Source organism: Capsicum annuum, chromosome 10, assembly GCF_002878395.1.
Source record: "Capsicum annuum cultivar UCD-10X-F1 chromosome 10, UCD10Xv1.1, whole genome shotgun sequence".
NCBI classification, from domain to species: Eukaryota; Viridiplantae; Streptophyta; class Magnoliopsida; order Solanales; family Solanaceae; genus Capsicum; species Capsicum annuum.
The window spans coordinates 60371624-60381969 of NC_061120.1; positions in this window are offsets into that span (position 1 = coordinate 60371624).

The window sequence follows — 10346 nt, forward strand, 5'->3', positions numbered from 1 at the left end:
TCAACTACCACCATCTCAACCACAACCACAATCACCACCCTCAATTATCAAAGTCAGGCGTCACTGCCACTAGCTACCATTTATGATCAATACGCCATCCATCGGGCACAACCACCATCTCAACCACAATTATCACTATCGCCAGTCACCACAACCTGTCGTCTCTGCCACTAGCCACCATTTACAACTATCAGCACAACCAACCACCGATATCCATCATTGCCACCATCATCCACAACTATTATCAGTGTCGCTACCAATTACCACTATCAATAACCAACATTAACCACTACTATCAACCATCATCACCATTAGCTACTACCTTCAACTACTACTACAACTATCCAACCACTATTTAGTACCTACAACCACCACTATGAACCATACACTGACCAATATAAAAATTTATTTTTCTAATATTTTATTAATATAGTATTAGATGAATTTGTCCTAGGCTGAGGGTCAATCAGAAATAACCTCTCTACTTCATCTAAGGTAGTGGTATGGACGTACACTTTACCCTTCCCAGATTGCACTTTTGTGAGAATACACTAGGTAAGTTGTTGTTATTACTGTTGTATTATTACAAGAATTAGTGCTTTCTTTTTAATTTATATTTATGAATTTTTAATAATGATAAACTTTGTACATTCAGATGTTGAAAAAACAAATGATCTTAATTATTTAGTATTCATATCCTAGTACAACATCTTAATATCCGGATATGTACTGTGATTCAAATGTCATAATGTTAATAAAACAAGCAATGTCTTATCCATATTTTCCAGTTGAAAACTTATGGAAAAAAGGCTAGTAATTTAAAGTGCTAGTAATTATCTAAGTAGAAAAATGAAGCATGTATTTTCCTTGATTGGTGATATGCCCAAATTACAACTCTCCTACGAGAGAGTAAGCGGTCGCTATCAAATATAGAACCCAACTGGGTTGGGTGTCAAATCCCAAAGGGAATACCGTGTTCACTAAGTATTGTGACTGTTATTAGACTGTTGATCTAAGGCTCCAAAATAAAGGGGGTTTGGAAATATTAATTGTGTTCTTTTGTATTGGTGTTACACAAAAGCCCAACTACTGAGAGTAAATGCAGATGTAATTCCAATGAGAATAAATTAACTAGAGTTATGCTCACCAAGATAGTCAAACGAGAATAAATTAACTAGAGTTATACTCACCAAGATGTTCAAACAAGTAAGGTTGTGAATTTGTGTTCGAATTCTAACTTATGTATCCAATTGCAAGAATTATTGAATTCTAAAGATTACCCACGTGTTTCTCAACCTAATGAGTATTTCATCCTTTACTCCTCTAGAACTCAAAGGATTCATGCATTATTCAATAACACTCTCATGAGGGTTGATCCTGTTAAAGCATCAACCTGTTAACCCAAAGGGTAAACCTATGAAGTTCATGTGAATCACTTCTTTTCCCAACATCCACTTTCTTGTCAGACAAGTGGAGTTCATGGCCTCACTTCTCAAATTTGCAACCAAGAGATGTCATTAAAATGAAGAAAGATTCATGCAATTTGTTAGATGTTAGAAAACCAACCCATTCACAACCCCAAAATAGTTCTCTACATTAAGGCTCCCATAACCCTAGTTATGGGAGTTTAGCTACTCATCTCTATATCAGAAATCAAAGTTATATTGATGTTCATAAATAACTTCAGAAGAGTACTTACAAAAGTCACAATATTGTTCTTCTCAATCTTTGATGGATAATATCAAAACTAATAATCAAGTCTCAATCTCTAGATTCAAAATCCTAATGAAAAGTAATACAAAGCTCTCAATAGAGGAGAAAAGTATAAAACTAAAGAAAAAAAGATCCCTCCTAAACCCTAATACTTGGTATTTATATATTCCCAGCTAAAAGGATTTAAAATTGGAAGTCATAAAATTTGCGTCCAAAGTGATGGCCAAATTGGTGGTTCGTCGCAAGGTTGACGGCCCACCATTTGGCCTGTCGCTACTGATCTGGGAAGGTGACTTTCTGGATAAGTCTGACGGCCAACTTGGTGGTCCATCATAAGACTGACGGTCCACCATTTGGTCTGTCACTAAGTAATTCAAGGATCTAGGTTCTGGATGAACTTGATGGCCAACTTGGTGATCCATCGTAAGACTGACAGTCCATTATTTGGTCCATCATTGCAAGAACTGAAGTCTTGGGTTCTGTTTAGGCCCGACGGTTAAGTTGGTGATCCATTGCAAAACTGATGGTCCACCATTTCTACCATCGCAGGGTCTTCTGAAAAGTTGAGTTCTGGTTAGATCTGACGATTAACTTGGTGGTTCGTCGCAACACTGGCGGTCTACTATTTTGACCGTCAGAAGTGTTTTTATGCCACTTTCTTGAGACTTTTTCTTCAGCTATCCTTACCCTGAAACATTAAAAACCAGCATTAAATGCAACCTTAGTTGCTTGAAAACATACAACTTTCTCAAGAAAAAGATGCAAAATATTTCATCGAAAGCCGGAACATCAACACCCTCAACTTAAGATCGTTGCTTGTCCTCAAGCAAATCAGCATCCAATTATAAACATGAACCATACCATGACAAGCAACTAACTAATGAATCACTTTGACACAACCATTCACTTGTCATTTCGCTCACATGAATTTCAACCAGCAGGGTCTACACCCAACATTGATTATAATTCTACACAAACAAACATAGATGTCATATCCCACAGCGAACAACAGAATTAAGCAAAACTTCAATTGCCTTCACAACAATAAAGTCCACCACTCTTTATACTACGTGGATACAATCTAAACTCTTACGCTTATCAAAGAAGTTACAAGCATAGTCCAGGTACCCATAGGTTTTCCCTTTCCATTTAACACACCCTCAAAGCTAATTTACTAGGATCAAACAGATCTTTTCTAGGCTTGTAATGAGGCTTCAGGCTAGGTGAGGGTACGCTTTTGGGTAAAGTGACTCATTAGGGCTTAACTCTCCTTACCCTAGCAACTTTTCATCCCCAAGTTGCTATTTTAATTAACTTGCTTACAATCTCCCTTAATCAATTCTACTTACAAAAAACATTTCTTTTTTTTATTAAGCATCAGCCACCCTCAACTTATGCTGATGCAGTAAGCTAAGGTGCACAATATCTTTGGACAGATCAGGGCCAAATGCCTTTAAACTATATTCTAAACCAACTTTTAACTGGTTGCTTACATTTTGACAATAGCCACCCTCAACTTAGGTGTTTTGCCTAAGTTGAGGTGCACAATGCCCAATATTTAGCCAGGGCCAGAGTTGAATGTTATTGCCCTACGGAGAGTTAATTATAGTTATAATAAATAAAGAAAAATACTCAAAAGCTCAAAATAGGTTCGAGTGAGAGAAAAATCTTAGAGAGGTTAATTATTTAGGCTAAGTGGACTAAAAATACAAGGAGGCCTGCTATCCTATCTTATTGAATTAGTTAGAGAATAGTATCAATGACTTGGGCAAGTTCTAGGCACTACACTATGCAAGAACTCAAGACAAATTCTCACACACATAGAGGCAACTGAGTTAAACTTCTTATGCTACTCTTAGGATTTCTATCACATGATTCATGCACCTCTTATATGTTAATGCCAAATACAGACTCACTGAAGGTTATGCACATATACGACATGATTAGAGTAAATAATTACACGTTCATACTCATAGTTTTATGCCAATATCATTCATTATTCATATCTACAAAGGGATACTAAAACAGAACACACATATATTTACATCATAAGCTTAGGAAATTAGAGATGCAAAAATAAAACACCCTAGACATGCTGATTCTACTAGATAGCACATGGAGGGAAAAAAGATCGGTAACATAACCCACCAAGGTACAAGTACACCCCCCCACAGAAAAGTAGATGCATTATCCTCAAAGCATAAATTTAAAGTACAAGGAAATAGTTTTACTTGTTTTTCCTCTTATTCATCTGAGGCATCTGTGAAGTGTGGCGAGTCTCTTGCCTCCTCACCTGGTGAAATATTAGCCCCTATGGTGGTAGGGGCACTCACAACCTCACCTTCCAAGATTGGAGGGATCGTCTCTCGAACTGATCCTACACTGTGCCCCCTTACTAGGGCAGTACTAGTGGATACCCCTGCTGCTTCGTCTTCTTCTTTGTTTCTCCTCTTTTCTTCATCTTTTAGTAGCTTCTTTTGAGCTCTCTTAATATCATGTCGTTCTTGTTGTTCTAGTGTCATTTATTTTTTCTTTCTCCTCTTTGCTTCTTTCCTTGCAACTTTTTTATCTATTTTCTCCTTTCCGTTGTCTTTTACTGGTTTGCCTATTAAGTCCATAATACCCTCATCAACATCACTTTTCACCAATATTGGGTCGAAAATAGGGTGTTGTGACTGCCTACTCTTTAGCTCTGCAATATCCACATTTGCTTATTCAAATTTAGCCATCAACTTGGCAAGATCAAAAGCATAGAACATGATAAAATAGCATAGATACGACATCCACAAAAAGTACCTTGCCAAACAAAGGACACCACAAATCTCCTACCTATGGACTACAACTCAACCACACACTTAGCCCTCTATCCTAATGTTTTTCCTTCATATCTTCCTATCCAGGGTTATGTCCTCAATCAGCTTTGACTGCTCCATGTCACGTCTAATCATTTCTCTCTAGTATTTTTTTAGTCTACCCCTACCCCACTTGAAACCTTCTAAGGATAACCTCTCATACCTACGAACTGGGGTATCCGTGCCCCTACCTACTGACTACAACTCAACCACACCCTTAGCCCTCTATCCTAATATTGTTCCTCCATATCTTCCTATCCAGAGTCATGTCCTCAGTCAGCTGTAACTGCTCCATGTCATTCTAATCACTTCTCTCCAGTATTTCTTTGGTCTACCCCTACCCCGCTTGAAACCTTCTAAGGATAACCTCTCATACCTACGAACTGGGGTATTCGTGCCCCTCCTCATTACATGACCAAACTATCTCAACCTCACTTCCTGTATTTTATACTCAACTAATACCATTCCCACTTTCTCCCAAATAATTTCACTCCTAACCTTGTCTGTCTTTGTGAATCCACACATCTAATGCAATATTATCATTTTCGCCACCTTCAACTCTTGGACATGAGAATTCTTAAACGGCCAGCACTTCGCTCTATACAACATAGCAGGATGGACTGCAACTCTATAGAATTTGCCTTTAAGCCTGGAGGGCACCATCTTATCGCATAAAATTTCCGAAGTGAGCCTCCATTTCGACCAACCTGCCCTAATACGATGAGAGACATCCATATCTATCTATCCATTCCCCTGTATCGTAGACCCGAGATACTTAAAACTATCCCTCTTGCAAACCGCCTGAGAATCCAACTTTACTACCACCTCCTCCTCAAGTCTCGAGTCATTAAACTTACACTCCAAGTACTCCGTCGTGGTCCTACTCAATCGAAAACCTTTAGACTTCAGGGTTTCTCTCTAAATCTCCAGCTTATGATTAACCCCTTGTCGCGATTCATCAATCAAAACTATATCATCCGTGAAAAGCATACACCACGGCACCCCGCCTTGTATATTACGTGTCAGCACATCCATCGCCAAAATGAATAACAATGGACTAGGAGTTGATCCTTGGTGAAACCCTTTCAAGACTGGGAAATGCTCAGAATCTCCTCCCACTGTCCTTACCTGAGTCTTCGCCCCCTCATACATGTTCTTAATCACTCTAATATATGCCACCAGAACCCCTCTCGCTTTCAGGCATCTCCAACAAACCTCCCTAGGGACCTTGTCATACGCCTTTTCCAGGTCTATAAACACCATGTGAAGATCCCTCTTCCTCTCTTTATACTGCTCTACCAGTCTCCGCATAAGGTGAATTACCTCAGTCGTAGAGTGACCAGGCATAAAACTAAATTGGTTCTCCAAAATAGACACAAACTTCCTCAACCTCCGCTCCACCACCCTCTCCCAAATCTTTATCGTGTGAACTTAATACCCTGGTAGTTATTGGAACACTGAATGTCACCTTTGTTCTTATATAGAGGAATCATCGTACTCATCTCCACACCTAATGCATCTTTGCTAACTTGAAAATATTATTAAACAAATTGGTCAGCCACCTCAACCCTAAACTGCCAGAGAACTTCCAAAAATCCACCGGAATCTCATCGGGCCTCGTCGCCCTGCCCCTTCGCTTTTTGTGAATAGCCTCACTGACCTCCTTTATCCTAAATTAATGACAAAATCCAAAATCGCAACACTCCCGGGAATGCTCCAAATCTTCTAACACAACACCTCTGTCCCCTCGCATCATTCAAGAACCTTTGAAAATATGACTGCCATCTTCCCTTAATGAGGACGTCATCAACCAAAACTCTACCATCCTCCTCCTTAATGCATTTCACCTAATTCAAATCACGACCCTTCTGCTCCCTAACCTTGGGAAGCCTAAACAACCTCTTCTCCCTGCCTTTCTCCTCTAACCCCTTATACAAACTCTCAAAAGCTGTTGTCTTAGCAGCCGTAACAGATAACTTAGCCTCCTTTTTAGCTGTCTTGTACTCTTCTCTTCCCTGCTCACCCACTTTTCTTCTTTATCCTTACACTCTACCAACTTAGTGTAAGTCGCTTTCTTCGTCTCCACCTTTTTTTTAACTTTTTCATTACACCACCAATTCCCCCGATACCAGCCAGACCAACCCCTCGAAATACCTAACACCTCTCTAGCCGAATCCCTAATGCAACCAATGGCCCAATCCCATTTACTATCCACATCCCCTCTGTACTCCTATACCTCCATCCTCTCCAACTTTACCCCTATCTCCAAAGCACTAACTGGAGTCAGACTGCCCCACCTAACACTAGGTCTACTCTTTCTAACCTGACGCACCTTACCCTTCTTGATAACTAAGTCCATGACCAGGAATCTATGCTGACTCTCAAGATTCTCATCAAAATTACCTTATAATCCTTACACAATGCTTTATCCCCCTTCCTAAGCAACAAAAAGTCAATCTGATTCTTGGCTATCCTACTACAGAAAGTAACCAAGTGCTCCTCCTTCTTCGAAAAGCTGGAATTCACTACCACCAACCCAAAGGCCCTTGCAAAATCCAAAAGCGCAGCTCCCTCATCATTCCTAACCCGAACCCAAAGCCCCCATGCACATTATAGTACCCTAACGGTAAAGATCCAATGTGCCCGTTGAAATCCCCTCCTATGAAAAGCTTCTCTGAACTAGGCACACGTCTAACTACCTCGTCCAAAACCTCCCAAAATCTCTTCTTCTCCTCCTCATCCAGGCCCACCTGTGGTGCATACGCACTACAAAAGTTCAAAGTAGACCCCCCCAAGACCAACTAGATACTCATAACCCTATCACTAACCCTTTTAACCTCCACTACTTGCTCCCTAAGATCCTCGTCCACTAAGATACCTACGCCTTTCACTACCTGAATACCACAACTTGTACCCATCTACATCCCTCACTTTGGAACCTACCCACTTGATCTCCTGGACACACGCAATACTAATTTTTCTCTTCCTAAGAATCTTAACCAATTCTATTGACTTACCCTGCAGGGTTCTAATGTTCCACGACCCCACCCTCAAACTATCAACTCTCTTATTCCCTCCCTTAATACCTTGCACTTTGATTATCGTACCTAACCTACCCCCATTCCCCGACCCCCAAGACCCCAGGATATGACCCTTTTCCACCATGAGCCTCCTAAGCTACTGCTCAAATAAAGCACAACCATGGCTAAAAACATCAATAATAATAAAGGTACACACAAAGCACAAACTACTACAAAAATTCAAACACAACAATACTAGAAAGTATAGAAAATGTGTACATAAGTAAATCAACAACAATAAACAGGAAAATACGCAAGAGACAGACCAAAAACAAGAGACAAAAAACAAACAAGAAGTAAATAAGCAAGAAGTAAGACAAGAAACACAATATATCAAAGTTACCAAGCTAACTGGAGTGCCTAACTTATAAAGTAATAGATGTCACCGATATGTTTGGTGTCAAAAAATTAGTTGTCGAAAAAAGTCTTCGAGAAAAAAGGCCGCTGGTGCTTCGCCGGAGTTTTGCTGGGATCTGGCTGTCTGCTGACGTCGTCCTACCAATTTGACTGCTGCTGCACCATTGGTCCGTTTCCATATTCGATCTGACGATCAACCCATGAATATACAATAATAATGGGGGAGGGAGAGGGGAAGGGCAAACACTAGAGAGAACTGAGGATGCTAAAGCTCGATGAATGAGTTCAACTTACCTGTTTCCATCACCGACGTTGGAGTCTACCGGTCCGACGAGGTTTACTGGTAGAAGAACTTTCTATCATTTGATACAAACACTTTCTTTTTCCCTGTTAGTACAAAAGAGAGATTGGAAGACAACAATTTACTTGCTTAACGCCGTCCTTGTATGCCAATTCACCTGTTATGTATAATGTCACTTCAAACTAAAACTGGAGGTCCGAACTCAACTACTCCTTTATTTTCAGGGATAAGAGCTACGTAGTTGGCATCTAAGATCTTTTCAAACACTTGGTGATCATGAAAGTATTACATCATCCCCATGATATCTTCCTTAATGAACTCCTAAAAATTCTGGAAAAAGTTCATTGTGAATCCATCTGGACCCTTGTCAATTACGCAAGATCTAATGCTTCTTGATACCTATTCCTCCTAAAAGTTTCTTTGCAACCAACCTTGTTTATCTTTTGAGACAACTGTTGCTCCTTTGAACATTTGAGACAACTATTGCTCCTTTGAATATTTGAGACAACTGCTGCTCCTTGGAGTATAAAATCAGGTCTCCACTCTTTTATTTCTTTGTAAAGATCCTGATAGTAGCTTTGGATAGCACTTTTAACTACTTCTGGTTTAATGATGGCTTATCCTCACACCTCCAATGAATTTTCAATCCCCACATATGTTAAGAATAGGGTTGTGATTACACCCCATTCACGAAAGTGATGTCTACTTGACCTATAGAAAAATGTCCTCCCAATCAACTGAACAGAGAAACCTATCTATCTTGGATGTACTGTTAAGATTCTCTCCTCTCCTCTAATTAAAGGATCACCTAAATAAAGAAGGATCTACCAACTCAAGATTATTAATGCTCTCAGAGAATTCGGCCATTGCTCTTGAGATTCTATGATAATTTGTTTTTTCTATGACAAATCTTGTAACATTTAAGTTACCATACACCACCTATGGTCCCTCATAGATGTTTCAATGTTTCTACCACCTGCTAACTCACTCTACAATTCTCTTCTAGTCACCATGTTAAAATCTGCACATACAGCACTCGAGAACCAGGTTAAGTCCTAGTTAAGACCCAAGAATTTGCATGTGATCAGTTGACCAGCTACCTCAACCAGCTCTTTCTCCAATTCTCTTTTATCCCGCATAATCAGAATCCCTACTTTGTTGCCCCTAGCCTCATATTGTTCTCCCCTCACCCACCTATTATCCCATAACTCTTAATAGATTTTAACATTTCCTTCTAATTTAGTTTCTATACGAACATATATATTTGCTCCCCGCTGGTGAACTAATTGCTTCACCAGCCTCCTCTTATCCTCCCCATTTAACCCCTTAACAATCCAAGAAATGATTTTTACTTTCATTGATCACCGATTGGAGGCCTTCTTCCTTTCCACCATTCACTTCTAAGTTCCCATATTTGTATTTTATATCACATATCAAAGATTATGAACCTTTTTTGGGACCAATTAATTAGTATTTTAGTATTGTTGCTGGTCTTAGGTATGCCCCTTCTCTGGTCGAGTTTCTCAAAAAGTATTTCTATATCTTTTTCTAGCCCATTGAACATTGCACCAAATTGTTTGCTTCATCTAATGATGTTCCGTACCAATGATGTTGCTCTTACCTCTACCTCCTCACTATTGTTACTAGGGTCGGATTGAATGGGAGAAGGCTCTTCAAGAGGAATTATTTGATTTTTCACTGCTTTTCTTCTCCCTTCATCAATTTCAACCAACTCAATTTTTAAGTTTGTTTCCATCTGGACAAAACGCACAATAGTCAAGAGTGTCAGACTTTCATCTTGCATATGCGTATATATTTTCATCATCTCAGTTTCATAGTTTTGTTCAGAACTTCTACCTTCAATAGTTTTGTTCAGGTCAAAGTTGATTGTGTCTATGAAAGGCTCTGCAGTTAAGGGGTTCTTATTTTCTCCCCGGGCTAAATATTTAGCTTTAAAAATGACCCAGTTTTATTTAAATGAGTTGGTGGCCGAAAATTCAGAAGGCCTTAGTTCCAACTTAGGGTTATTGGTTGCTGCCACAT